Source organism: Myotis brandtii, unplaced genomic scaffold, assembly GCF_000412655.1.
Source record: "Myotis brandtii unplaced genomic scaffold, ASM41265v1 scaffold121, whole genome shotgun sequence".
NCBI lineage: Eukaryota > Metazoa > Chordata > Mammalia > Chiroptera > Vespertilionidae > Myotis > Myotis brandtii.
In genome coordinates, this window is record NW_005354212.1 from 985,566 (window position 1) to 1,000,932 (window position 15,367).

The following is a 15,367-nucleotide window of genomic DNA, read 5'->3' on the forward strand; positions in this document are numbered from 1 at the left end:
GTGCACTGCTGGTGGGAATGAAGACTGATGCAGCCACTGTGGAAGACAGCATGGAGATTCCTCAAAAAATTAAAAATAGAACTGCCATTTGACTCAGTAATCCCACTTCTAGGATGATACATAACTTCTTAATGGGCATGGCATGCTGCCTCCAACTCTGTGCCTTCCCCTCAACCTGCCTCCCCCACTCACCTATAAGCATTGCTTCCCTTCGTTTTCCTTGGGGGCGATAGAATTTCCTGCATTCCATGTGTCAAGTTCCACAGACCCTGTGACAGTTTTCACATCTGCCCATGTTACTTCTTGACCCAAACTTCCCACTTTTACAAAACTGCTTACATTTCTGCAGTTTAGCAAAGTATTGATCTTGTTTACCAACAACCTAAATATTTCCTTGTTCATTAAGAACTTGGCATTTGGATAAATTTCTGTGGTTTGACCCAGAAAACCAGAATTGTTTTGACCTTCTCAACATCAGCATCTCTTGCCATCTTTTCCTATGTCATCACTGTGGACTCTGTGGTCTCTTATAGCTACTCTAACTTGAATTCAGATATGATCTGATGATGTTTAATCACAGCCTCCTGCCCTCTTGTCGTTTTCATTCTCTTACTCTTTTATACACATGCAGTGATCTAATTATGATATCTTATCTCTTGATCTCATCCTTATATCTCCATTGATTACCTCCTTTACGGCTTCATTTACTTCTTGAACATTCAGCTAAGGTCCCATGTCTTGATCTTGCTTTTTGGAGATAGCTCCAAAAACTCTCATCATGGATCATCTCTGTTAATACATCTGGACAGCTGAATGTTGCCTCATGAAATCATGTAACTGTGCATTTTGGTGCCACTAAAAATAATTTTAATTTCCCTTAGGTCTATAATACTGATCAGCTATCACAACCCAAAGCACTCTACTTACCCCAGGAGCTGCATTAGTCAGGGCTTTCCAATTAAAATAAAAAGACAGAAATAAGGTATCTAATAACTCTCATCCTTTAGCATCTGAGAATTCCCTGCAGGGCTTGTTACAATAAAACTGCTGGGCCCCATTCCAGAGTTTCTGATTCAGTAGGTCTAAATTGGGGACTGATATTTGATTTTCCAACATGTTACCAGGGGTGTGGACCACACTTTGAGAACCACTGGAGTAGGAACAGAATTTTCTTTAAACATGCTGGCATATAGGTGCTCATTGATATCACAAGAATCTCTCTCTCTCTCTCTCTCTCTCTCTCTCTCTCTCTGTCTCTCTGTCTCTCTCTCTCTCTCTCTCTCTCTCTCTCTCTTGGCTTCCTTGTTCAGATAATCTTTTTTTCCCATGACAGAAAAAATGGTACCAACAGCTCCAGGATTAAGTATCCTTTTTTATTCATATACCTAGAGGAAAAAAGACTGCCTTTTCCTGTAACTCATAAAAATACCAGGAAATAAACTGGAAGGAGTCAGCCTTACTCTAGGTAATTAAGCTGAGTTATATTTGCAGGGACCAGCAAAGAAGGGGGCCCACAAAGACAGTATGTGGGGTAGATCGATGTCCTCTGCAGTGTGTTTTACATCTCTTTGCTCTTAAAACAACCTCACGCTGGCTGTTTGCTGCCCCTTCTCTCTTAAGAAGGGATCTTATTGTTGATTTTAACAAAACAGCTGAGGTTATAAGTAAGCCATCGCTCACTTCTTGACCCAAACATGTAATTACAAAAATGTATGCATTTAGGGCCTTCAGAGTGTTAGAGCAGAAATTAAACAAACAAGCAAAAAACAACAACAACAACAAAAACAAAACAAAACAAAACAAAAAACAAGAGTGCTGGAGGGGAAAAGAGTAGAGTAGTCTAGACTGAGTAGAAAACAACAACAACAACAAAAAAAAAACACTAAAAAATAACCTAAGGTTTTTTTTCTTTAGAGTTAGGAAATTATTGGATCACAAGATATATCTTCACCTCCTTTATTTTAATTTGTGAGAAAAATGTTCCCTTTTTATACACTAATACCATGAAAAGAGCTCTTGTTTACAAAGGGAATTTTATTAATCAATTTTCCCTACACATTTGTCTATTTGTAACTCTCATTCTCTCAGTCTAAAAAATTTAATAAGTCTATAAATTTAGTCAGATCTATCCAATTTGCCATATGTGATTGTATGTTTATGAGTTCAACAAAAATTTAGCTTGCACTGTACCTGCTTTTTAAAAAACTAAATGCTATGTAGATATTTATACAGCAATAAATATTCATTTATTTCATCCTTTTAAAGTGCATACACCATTTCAATCTATAAAACATAAATTATTTAAACATTTCCTAGTTGTTGAATATTTAGGTGTTTCCAATGTTTTGTTTCCATAAGCAGTGCCACAAAAATGACACCCTTATTTATGTATATTTTCATATCTATCTGTTTAGGTCTACATTATAAAATTCCAGATGAGGAGTTTCTGGGTCAGAGGATACACATTTTTTCAAGCTTTTGATTTATGTACCCTCCAGAGCAAACATGGGGTTTACCTCAAGCTTAAGTGCTCATGGTTTCACCTACCTGCTCACACTGGGTATTACCATTCTTTTAACGTTGGCCAATCTGATAGGTATAAATTACCCATTGGTGTCAATTTACTTTGCATATCTTTGAACACTTGTGTAGTTGAAATATTTTTTAAATATCTACTTATTTGAAATTTTTGTTTTCAATTTGCCCTTTTGTTCATTTGGTGTGTTCTACTAATAAAAATCATTAACATTGATTGAAGCTTATCTATATGTATCAGGTTTGTCCTAGTATTCTACAAGCATATTTCTCTCAATCACCACAATAATCTTATAAACAGGTACTATAATTATTCTCATTTTACAAAGGGATATCCAAGAGTAGATAGGTTAAATAATTTCCAAATGTCATACTATAAGTAGCCATTATCAAACATAAGTTTGCTTGAAACCAGAAATATATGCCCCTTATCATTCTATAGACTTTTTATTTTCAGTCCTTCAACTTACTACTACTGCCTTTTCTGCCTTTTCTTGGACTGTATTTAAATCTCACATGGACTCTTGTGGCAGGCTTTTTCGATTCTAGTCTTGCAGTACTTAAATTTATCATGCACTATACATCTGCATAGATTTTTCTATAAGTCTGATCCTAATTCTCCTTTGGCTAAGATCTTTTAAATGGCCTCATGTTTTCACACAAAAAAGCCCAAATTACTTACAAGGCCACACATGCTCCGATGGTCTGCCCCTATTTGGTACAACTCTACTCTTGTAATTCTCCTTTGGCTAAGATCTTTTAAATGGCCTCATATTTTCACACAAAAAAGCCCAAATTACCTACAAGGCCACACATGCTCTGATGGTCTGCCCCTATTTGGTACAACTCTACTCTTGTCAACTGGATGAAACACTTGTCAATCTTACTTGTTTTATTCTTCAACATACATTCGAAGCCACTTACATCCAATGTCTTATGGCTTTAACCCTAAGGGTCAGTATTCACAAATGATTTTGTATTACTTACTCACCACTCTGCCCAACCCCACCAACCAACCCCAATAAGTACACATTTACCCCTCATTCTACCAATATGTCTTTCCTCAAACATTCTAATAACCTTCCTTTTTAAAGCTTTTATGTATTTTCTATCTTTTTTTGTCCCTCAAGCCCACTGCTTTTTCTTATTCAAACATTTAACCATTTTCTACCTAGAACATTTTATTTAAACATTTATGTCAATATCACTGTATTTATATTTAATTTTGAATAACAGAGATCTAGGTCGGATTTATTTCACATCCTGCATTTCTGAAGAGAAATCTGGTATATGTAAGTATTTTTGATGAATAAGTAAAAGAATAAATATATATTAGTTCACCTGCCAACTTTCTTCTAAATGTCAAAAGATCAAATGAATACATCATTTTAAAGCAGTCATTGAACATATATTTTTATAGTTTATAGGTTTGCTCATCATTGTCCATTCTTTTATTAAAACATCCTATATAATAAAAGCCTAATATGCAAATCGACTGATGGTCACTATGATGCACACTGACCACCAGGGGGCAGACGCTCAATGCAGCAGCTGCCACCTGGTGGTCAGAGCGCTCCCCCCTGTGGGAGCATGGCTCAGCCAGAAGCCAGGCTCATGACTGGCAAGTGCAGCAATGGTGGCAGGAGCCACTCCCGCTTTTGCAGCACTAAGAATGTCTGACGGGCCTAAGCTGGCAGTCGGACATTCCCTGAGGGCTCCCAGACTGCGAGAGGGCACAGGCCAGGCTGAAGGACCCCCCAAGTGCACAAATTTCATGCACCAGACCTCTAGTTTTAAATAAGCAAACCTGTATATCATTTCTAGATAATCTAATACTCCAAAATAAAACACATTAAAATATTTACCTCCAAAATCAAACATTAATAACATCAAAATAATAGAAAGAACTATGTCTATTGATTAAAGTTGTTTTTTCCTTATATTAATTTCAGTACCTACTTAGACATTTTTAAATGTTAGATTATTTATATCACTTAAACATTATTTCCCACCTAATATATACTAGTAACTGATGTGCATATTATTTATCAAAAATTAAATGTAAAGTCTTTAACTGTAAAAGTATATTTTAAATATATCGGTTGCACAACTAATTGTTTCTTCTATTTACTTTTGTTATTTGGAATCTTTAAAGCACTTAAAAAAGATACACTGAAAAAATGTTTTAGTAAAAATATGTAGACAACAAATTATTGAAGTATCTAATTTAGAAAATCTTCTGTTTGATGAAATTATGTAAAGGGAAGATCAAATCCTGTCTATTCTTAAAATATTTCCTCTTTCCAAATATGCAGAATGTTGCCATAATTTGTATAAACTGTTAGGAAAAGTTACTGGTGCTGCTGTGAAAATCTATGAGCTGCTTATAAAAATTTCCCCCTTTTTACTTCTGATTTCTGTAGAAATTGAATTACAATTAGTCTAGTTGTACATTAAAAGTTACTTTGTGTTACTTTAAATATAAATGGAAACCATGAAAAGGAGTGAAAGCAAACACTTATTTCATATCACATGGTAGCAAAATAACCAGTCAAGTTGAAATTAGTGAGTGAGGGAGAGGAGGTGAAAGAGGTGAGGGAATGGGATTCAGACTAATGTGGAGACAGCCTCAGTTAATGCATAAAAGAGTTTTGAGCACTGAGGTGAATGTGAATAGAAGTAATCAATTTAACAAAAATTGATTTAGTATCTACAAGTCTACAGTTGCCCTCATAAACTTGGGGCAAGATGAATATGGAAATTTTGAATCTTTCAGATTGTATCAAGGTAACGTGGAAAATACACTTTATCCTATGTAATAAAAGTGTAATATGCAAATTGACCGAACGGCCGAACAGCAGAATGATCTTCTGGGCGACCAACTGGACGACCATCTGGGACCACACTATGAAACCCACTGGCACCAGGCCAGCCAAGGCGGGTGTGATGTGATTGGTTGGGGGCCTGGCCATCGAAAAGATGAATATGGAAATTTCGAATCTTTCAGATTGTATCAACGTAACGTGGAAAATACACTTTATCTTATATAATAAAAGTGTAATATGCAAATTGACCGAACGGCCGAACAGCAGAATGATCTTCTGGGCGACCAACTGGACGACCATCTGGGACCACACTATGAAACCCACTGGCACCAGGCCAGCCAAGGCGGGTGTGATGTGATTGGTTGGGGGCCTGGCCATCGCCCCATGATCGCCCCACAGAGGGAGGCCCAGGCCACCAATCAGTGGGCTGTGGTGGGTGGGCAGGGCCTCCCTCTGCGAGGGAAGCCTGGGTCCTGGGTGCTGAAGGGAAGCCGGTGCCAGCAGCCGGGGGAAAGAAGGCCTACTCTTGCATGAATTTCATGCTTTGGGCCTCTAGTGATATATAACATTTCAGTGGGAACTAGAGTAGCACCTTATAATTAAACACATTATTATTAATTCACTAGAGGCCTGGTGCACGAATTCATGCACCAGTGGGGGCCCTCGGCCTGGCCTGTTGGATCGAGCCCAAATCGGCTCTCCAACATCCCCTGAGGGGTCCTGGATTGCAAGAGGCACAGGCCAGGCTGAGGGACCCCACTGGTGCGCGATTGGTGCCGGGGAGAGATGTGGGAGGTTGGCCAGCCAGGGAGAGACCGTGGGAGGGCTCCAGGGCATGTCCAGCCTGTCTCACTCAGTCCCGATCAACTGAACCCCAGCAGCAAGCTAACCTACCAGTCAGAGAGTCTGCCCCCTGGTGCTCAGGGCACATCATAGTGAGCTGTTGAGCAGCTTTAGCATATCATTAGCACATTATGCTTTGATTGGTTGAATGGCTGACCAGATGACCAGACACTTAGCATATTAGGCTTTCATTATATAGGATATCACATATGACTATTCAAATATCATAGACTAAAGAGAGTCATTAGTCACATGTCAGTTTTGGTTCATCTTTGCCAACAAATAAGTCCTGGTGAAGTAAGGTTGTGTTATCAAATGAGTTTTTTTATAAAGTAATAATACAAACTCCCCAATTTTTTCCCCCTACAGATTTCAAATTTTAGTTTAGATAAAGAATTGTGGTCCCTTACTGTATATTTGCTTGCATAATACTAGGCATGTATTCAAATTCTTATTGAGGAGGGAGATTCTTATCGAAGAGGGGGATTCATATATCTGAAATAATCAGAGACCGTTTGCATCACTATACTAGTAACACCAAAGCCTTCAACTCTGTAGTTCATGTAGTGTGACAGCAATGGCAAACTCTTAAATCAATATACTTGGAAAGAGCATTTAAAAGAAAAATTTGTGTGTAGGTGTGAATAGGGGGTCTTGGCAGACAAAATTCAGAAAGACCAAGAAAAAATTCTTGCTGCAATTTTACAGGTGTTTCTGGTTTGAAAATTAACAGGAGATTCTGATCACTGACTTCTCCATCCACCACCAAAGTCCTTTGGATGAGGCTGATCAATGGAAAGATAATGACTGTAGTATATGATAGGTGTCATAGAAGCATATACTCAGCCGCTGGGGAACCTGGGACAGGATCACCTTTCTTTACCTGAGGACTAGAGGAGGCCTTACAGAGGAATTAATGGTCGAGCTTGTTTTGGTGGTTACTTCACAGAGTATAGGCACTTTGGCTTCTGTTTCAGCACTTTCTTAATATAACCACTCTGTTCTTGTATCTCCCATTTCTCCCGTTTGCATTCACCTCAATGCTTAGGTCCTGTTGGATAGAGTTAGATGTGAAATAGAATTCTTAAAAATGGCTTGAAAAAAATTGTGTTAGTGTTTTGTTTAATAAAGTAACAGCCATGTAAAAGATATAGAAAAGCACTGTGATAGAAATTGTTTATTCTCTCAACAACAACAAAAAATAATATAACTCAGCAAATAGATTTTGTGAGCCGTGGATGACTGTTTCAGCTGTGGCTGAGGCAAAAGCTTTTTTGTCAGTGAAATAGAGGTACTCAATATAGACAACAGTTGTAGCTACAAGCTTTGCCGACTCCAGTACACATAAAATAATAATGGAGGCAGTCATCGCTAAAGGCTGAGAGACAGCAGAACAGCTGAGCCAAAACAGTAAAATAAAGAAGTTTTTCCCCCTAAAATAAAATTGGGAACCAACCAACCCACTGGTTAAGAATATAAGGTTCAGTTGGGAACAAAATGGGAAGCCCAGTAGCACTGGCCTAATGTCTAGGCAAAATTAAAAACAAACAAACAAAAACAAACAAACAAAAAACATCAAAAAATTAACAAATAAAGAAACAAGCAGACAACTAAGTTAAGAAAAGAGAGAAGGAGAAAGAGAGATTTAAACATGACTACAGCTCCTATGGGCAAGGGCTTTTTCCACTAGAGAAAATCTTTAGAATGCCTCCATTTCAGTACAATTTAAAGGAATATATCTTGACAAACTAAGTACTGAAGACTTGTGGTTAGATTTAGTGAGCCCTTGTTCAATATCTGTTAAAAGAATAATAAAAAATTTAGTATGTTCTGCAAGAAAAAAAATGCTTCAGATATTTAGACAATTGTTAACTCTATAAGTTGTAGCCTTATTTGTATTAACTTTCTTTTTTTGTTACATTGTAGCTTAGTAAATTATTCGATATAGTACTAGTGACTATTTTGTATTGTTGTTTAATCCAAGTAAAAATTATAGTTCCTGGATATTTGCCTTAGTAATAGCATAAAAATAGAAAGTGGGTTTAGAGTTTTTACATTTCACATTTTTTACCTTTTCACATTAAATTCATATTCAATTCATTGTTTTTAAAAAGTCACAAAGTAAAATAACACTGAAGGAGTTCCCAAGTGAATTCATCAGTAAAGTTATATATTTTTCAAAATAACACTCGTTATGTTTTTCTTTAATGTATTCACTAAAACATTTCACTATAAAGTATTCACTGCCCAGCCAGCATGGAGGGAATAGAACCAGGAGGTCATGGTTCTATTCCCTGTCAGGGCACATGCCTGGGTTACGGGTTCCATTCCCAGTGCGAGGCATGCAGGAGGCAGCCAATCACTGATTCTCTCTCATCATTGATGTTTCTATCTCTCCCTCTCCCTTCTTCTCTGAAATCAATAAAATATTTTTTAAAGTATTCACTAAAATGGCCTATAATTTCCATAAATTAAAAGCACTCCCTTATTTACTGAGTAAATGGGTGAATAAGGTAACACTTGTGGCCTCACTTTTTTATTTTATTTTACTTAAAATGAGTGTCGAGTGCCCTGGGTAAAGCTGGTAGAATAAAACCAGATCAAATAATATTCCTCACCAAATTCTGACAAATCCAAACACATAAGAGTTTAGAAAAATATTTTGTCATTGAAATACGATTATTTTTCCTAAAATGCTAGGTAAGCAAAGAAAACAACACTCTCCTGGTCAGATTGGATCCCAACTTTTCATCTCAATCTTTAGATGCCATATTGGGGAAAGGACTAGTAAAAAACAGCAACAAACAAACAAAAAGAAAACAACACAAAAAAACTCACAATCTTCATTAATACACTCCTCTCCCCAGTGAACACATGATCAATTAGAAGAAAAATGGACTGGAGAAATATTTTTACATAGTTTCCTACCAACCACTAAGGATTTCAGTACCTCACTATCTTAGTGTTGCAGAAGTAGATGCAGAACAAAGTACTGGAGCTTGCCATTTCTGGGGATCCGAGCTGGAAATGGCCCAGGTTTAGGGATATTCTTCTTAGAAAGTGGATACACTTTTGTCTATGTTGTGTTACCCATTTTTAGAAAATTTAGCAGCAACCCCAAAAGATGAGTCAATACACTTAATCAAATAAGGCTGTACATAGCTTTAACTCACCATTATCTATGCCACCTCTTCCCATTTCCTCAGATTACAGAAAAGCAAGAAGAAGAAGACATTATGATGATGTGGTAAAAGTCAAGGCGAAATCAGTTGAATTTACTAGACTAAATAAAAGATAAGGATATCCCCTATTAATAAAATGTATAAGAAGGGAAGAAAATAAAAAAGTGAAACAAACTGTTAAAAATAAATTACACAGCTTAGAAAAAAAAATAAGTCAAGAAAATAAAGACAGTATAACAAAGCCATGAATTAAAAATGACAGTTTATAGATAAGATAAACAATAGCAAGAGGCTGTATATGTAAGGTATATATGTACAATATACATGTACTCATACATGTGCACACAAATGTTTGTCTGCACACAGTGCATAAATACACACTGTATATGCACACACACAAACACACAATAAAATCAGTGGTAGCGTTGTTCATTTCCTTTTCTTTTAGAGCAATGAATTGATTATTTAAAATTAAAACAGCATATAAATTAAACACAATTACAAGTTCTTAAGGTTTTTTATATTTATTCTCTCAACCTTAGAGGAATCATTCTCCTACAGAGACAAAACTGTTGATTTTCTTTTAAAATTAAGTAAAACTGCCCCTTATCTGATCTACATAACAGGGCACATGGCTACTACTAACTCCTCAAGATGACATTTTATAGCTTTATCTACCAGATACACACTGGCAGTCTTTATCACCAGCTCAAAAGCTCCAGGGAGAGGTCACTAGCCTTGCTTGCATCTGTAGTTTACAGCTCATTAAACATGCACAGATTTTTTGTTGTTGTTGTTAATCCTCACTCGAGGATATCAACATGCACAGATTTTGTTGTTGTTGTTGTTGTTGTTAATCCTCACTCGAGGATATTTTTCCATTGATTTTCAGAAAGACTGGAAGGAAGGAATGGAGGGAGAGAGAGGGAGAGAGAAACATCAACGTGAGAGAGACACAAGAACTGGTTACCTCCCTCACACACCCCAACTGGGGCTGGAGATCGAACCTGCAACTCAGGTACATGCCCTTGACTAGGAATGGAGCTCATAACCCTTAAGTCTGTGGGCTGATACTGTACCCACTGAACAAACCAGCCAGGGCGATTTTATCTTGTTGAACTTACATGCACAACAATGGTCTCACCGCAACCACCTCATGGGGAAGATGAGAGATATCAGACTTGTGAACTAGGACTGCAGATTGCTAAGCTTCTCGGGTCTCTAATATTACCTGAGTTTTCCACCTGCTTCTGCTGGGAATCATGTTACCGGTTAAATCCATCAAGCCCTTTAACTACAGTTTATCTTTAAATGCAGCTAAATATACAAATCCAACCTATCTACTCCTCCCTCTTCTTGCCCAGCCTTCTCCCTGCCCTCTGCTTCTTCCTAACACTGCCACTTCCACACTCGCTCCCATTTTTTCACCCTGTTCTCTAGAATCTATTCTTTAGTATAAACCTACACCTTAATCCTCAACCTCTGCACAGAATTTTCTCTGAACATGGTTGACAATTTAACTTTGGCTCTCAGCATCACAATAGTAATCTCCCCAGCAGCTCTCCTAAAGGGAACATGGTTTTCTCCCATCCTCCTACACTGCTGGGAACACGGGAGTCTGAGATGACATTGGCATCCTCCCAGTTACCTAGTTCTCATTTCAGATGGTTTTTCTACTTCCCTCATATATAAGCACTTCCCTCCTGAGGTTCATGGCATCATACTGCAGAATTTTCTATCGCTACTTGAAACTTCTACAGAGTTCCCATTCATTTTTCTCAATGGATGTTGGCATCTAACTCACATTGCTCTCTCCTCCCAGAACGTCAATCATCAGATTAAATGTGAACAATCCAATGCTCCAAAAGAAAAATTTCTTTACCAGACATCAATCAATTTAACCCCCTCATCCTTATACCTTTTGGGAATCCCTGGGCTTTGTCAGCAGCCCAAACCATTGTATCTCTGTAAATTTAACTTCTAACATCTAATATTTGATCATAGTTTAATAATGTATCTTCATCTCTTTCAATTCATAAGCTAATCTCTTCGGTTTCATTGAAGTCTTCAGTTTCTCTAACACAGCTAACTTTTATCCCTATCAACTTTCTAACTAATACAGACATCATGCTACAACTCAACTATTCCATTGTCACATATTCAATTGCTTTTTACTCTATTCTCCCCTAAACTTATTGCAACCTCTTTCATTGTATCAATGTAGCCATTCAACACTTCTTATCTTACACCTGGGCTACTGTGGGAGAAAGCACATGGTAAGGGGATCAGAGCCACTTCAAATTCAAAGTATTTACTCTTGATTTGTCACTATTACTAACCAGCAGTTTTACCTATTTATGGTCATCTTTCTTTCCAATATTTTGCAGTAAGATTTTCTAAATATTCACCACTCTCTTCAGATCTCTTTTTCAGACTCCTTGCACTAAAAGGCTAATGGTTTTCCTTTATCTGGGATGAAATAAATTAAGTCATTATCATAACATTGCTACCAGTGTCAAGAATTTCTGATGATCCAAACACAAAGCACCCATAGCATGATTAACCCCGAGTCATCCCACATATATTGAACATTTTGATTGTAACAAATTACCAGTTTTAAAATTAAACATACCATAATTAAGAAGAACATGAATAAAGACAAAATCAATTCAGAGGTAGATTCTCAAGAATTATACCATCTAAAATTATAGCAGGCCCTCCTTACTTGTGGATGTATTATTTGCAAATGTGCCTACTTACTAAAATGTATTTGTAACCTCAAAATCAAAGCAGTGTTTTTATAATTCAAGGACATGAATAGTGGGGCAAAAAACTCGAGTCATCAGGCATTCATGGTGCAGACCAGGGAGGAGCAAGGTGACACTGCCTTCGTATTACAGCTTCTAAAACTGTCAACAGGTGTCCTTACTGTGGTCTTTTTAGTGCCATATTTTTGTGTGCCTTCTGTTGGTTATTTCACTGCATAAAATGGCCCCCAATCATAGTGCTCAAGTGCTATCTAGGATCCTTAAGCACAAAATGTCTGTGATGTGCTTTGCAGAGGAAATGCATGTATAAGATAAGCTTCCTTCAGGCATGAGTGATGATATTGTAATTGAGTTTAATGTCTATGAACAACCAAAATATAGTAAAGTGTCTTTAAACAGGACATCCATAAAACCAGATTATGTGTTTATTGGTTTATGGAAATGTGATCAGAGAATTACAGGAACCTAATCCCATATTTCCCCCAGAAGCAATGGTTCAATATTTACTAATTCGGTGCATATGATGACTTTATAAGAACACAAATAACTAAATAATGAGAATCTACCATAAATGGATATATTACACATCTGGCCAGTGTGGCTCAGTGGTTGAGCATCAACCTATGAACCAGGAGGTTAGGGTTCGAATCCCATTCAGGGCACATGCAAGGGTTTCAGGCTCGATCCCTAGTAGGGGGTGTGCAGGAGGCAGCCGATCAATTATTCTCTCTCAGCAATGTTTCTATGTCTCTCTCCCTTTCCCTTCCTCTCTGAAATAAATAAAAACATATTTAAAAAATAGATATATTACAGAGATTTTAGGAGTGATAAATGACCTGCTTCTGTATTCTTGGTGGTGACAATCTACACTGCCCAGTCACAATACCTTCATGAGCTGCAAATAACTAACAATTCTCAAAATATCAGATGGATGAATTTATGACCAATAATCTGTGTACTGGGCCATCACTCAAGGTCTTCTGATGGTTTTCTTGTCAGTTCTGTAGGCGAATCAACTGGCTTACCAGGGCAAAAACAGATGCCAGTCTTTCTTCTAATTAGATCAAGGATGCTTAATGAATAGCATAACTCAACAATAATGGTTTCTAAATAAAAGTTTCTGCATCATACAACTAGCTAATCCCCAAAATATGAGAAGATAAAATATATTTTTCAAATAACCCATGGGGAAAGTGAGAAGTAGGGAGATAAAATTTTAAATGATCACTGTATTCAAGGTAGTGTGCTATAATTTTTACATCACCTTCCTTACTCTCTTGACTTCCTAATGAAATCAGTATTATCTCCATTTATAGATGAAGCAAAAGAAAAGTGAATCAAAATATCTAAGTTCACCCAGATAATGGATGGAAGAGCATAAATTAGCAACTATTTTTATTTGACTCCAGAGACACATACTTTTAAGTTAAAATTCTAAGGATTTATTGATTTGCTTCTTTGTCTCTCTTATTTGCTTGCAAGGCTTTCAACCTTCTTTGAAAAAATGTGATTCAAATTCTTTTAAAAATTTTAAATAGTATTCTGAAGTATATGAAGAGTTAGTAGAAAGTACAGAATTATTTTCCCATGGGACTTCCATTAGAAGACATCTCCACCCCCCTACCCCGCCACACACACACACCTATTTAAAGGATACAATTTGATGTGATCTTTTAATGGTTCTGAAGATCTTTTTTTTCTTTATTGATTAAGGTATTACATATGTGTCCTTATCCTCCCATTTTCCCCCCACCCCACTTCTGAACTCACCCCTCTGATGCCTGTGTCCATTGGTTAGGCTTGCATACAAGTCCTTTGGTTTAACAGTTTTTAGTGTCTACACAAAGTTGTGCAACCATCACCATAATCAGTGTTAGAATTTTTATCAGTCCCCCTAAGGATCCCTGTACCCATTAAATATTATTTTTTATCAACAGTGTGATTATAGCAAATATAAGGTATATACTGTACATAATTTCTTTAAAACCCATATACCTAAACAAAAGGTGAAAACACATGTAACACATATAGACAGATGAGAAATATAATAGTAAGCTTGTATCTGTCCAATTTTCCCAGCACCATTTATTGAAGAGATTGTCTTGACTCCGTTGTATGCTCTTGCCTCCTTTGTCAAATGTTAATTGAGCATAATGGCTTGGGTTAATTTCTGGGTTCTCTGTTCTGTTCCATTGGTCTATATGTCTGTTCTTGTGCCAGTACCAGGCAGTTTTGAGAACAGTGGCTTTGTAATACAGCTTGATATCTGGTATTGTGATCCCTCCAACTTTGTTTTTTTTTCTCAAGATTGCTGCAGCCATCCAAGGTCTTTTTCATTCCATATGAATTTTTGGAGAGTTTGTTCTAGGTCTTTGGAATATGCCCTTGGTATTTTAATGAGGATTGCATTGAATCTATAGATTGTTTTGAGTAGTAAGGACATTTTAATGATGTTGAGTCTACTAATACATGAACACGGTATATTCTTCCATTTGTTGATGTCTTCCTTTATCTCTTTTTTCAGCATCCTGTAATTTTCTGAGTACAGGTTCTTTACCTCCTTGGTTAAGTTTATTCCTAGGTATGGTGAAATTGATGTTTGGATCTAAGAAGACAAAGGACCAACAGACACTTTCAAAAAGAAATATATGCCCTGGCTGGGCAGCCCAGTTGGTTAGAGCATCATCCCGATGCACCAGAGTTCGTTGGAGCAAATAGAATCTCCTTTGTAAAATTTTGTTGCATGAAAAAGTCCATTTCAAGTTATTTGCTTATAATTTGGCTTCTTTTTTCACTCACAAAATTATAATTGATGGTTAGATCTTCAAGTACAGAAAATTACAAACTGTTTAACATTACACTTCAGTTTTGTCAATCCTATATTATAAAACATCACCCAGTATGTTTCCATGGGAAAATGCAGTTTGCGTTCTAGGTTGTTATAACAAAGACTTATTACTTGAACTCATGAATTCTCAGGAACTCCTCTTTCCAATCTGCTGTGTAGCAGAAAAGAAGAATCCTTCATTTATAAGATCTTTTCAATAAATGCTCAGGAATTCATTTTTCTTTTCATTGTTATACCTCCTTTAAAAATTTTAAAATATGTTTTTATTGATTTCAGAGAGAGGAAGGGAGAGAGAGAGAGATAGAAACATCAATGATAAGAGGGAATCATTAATCAGCTGCCTCCTGCACTTCTCCTTCTGGGGAT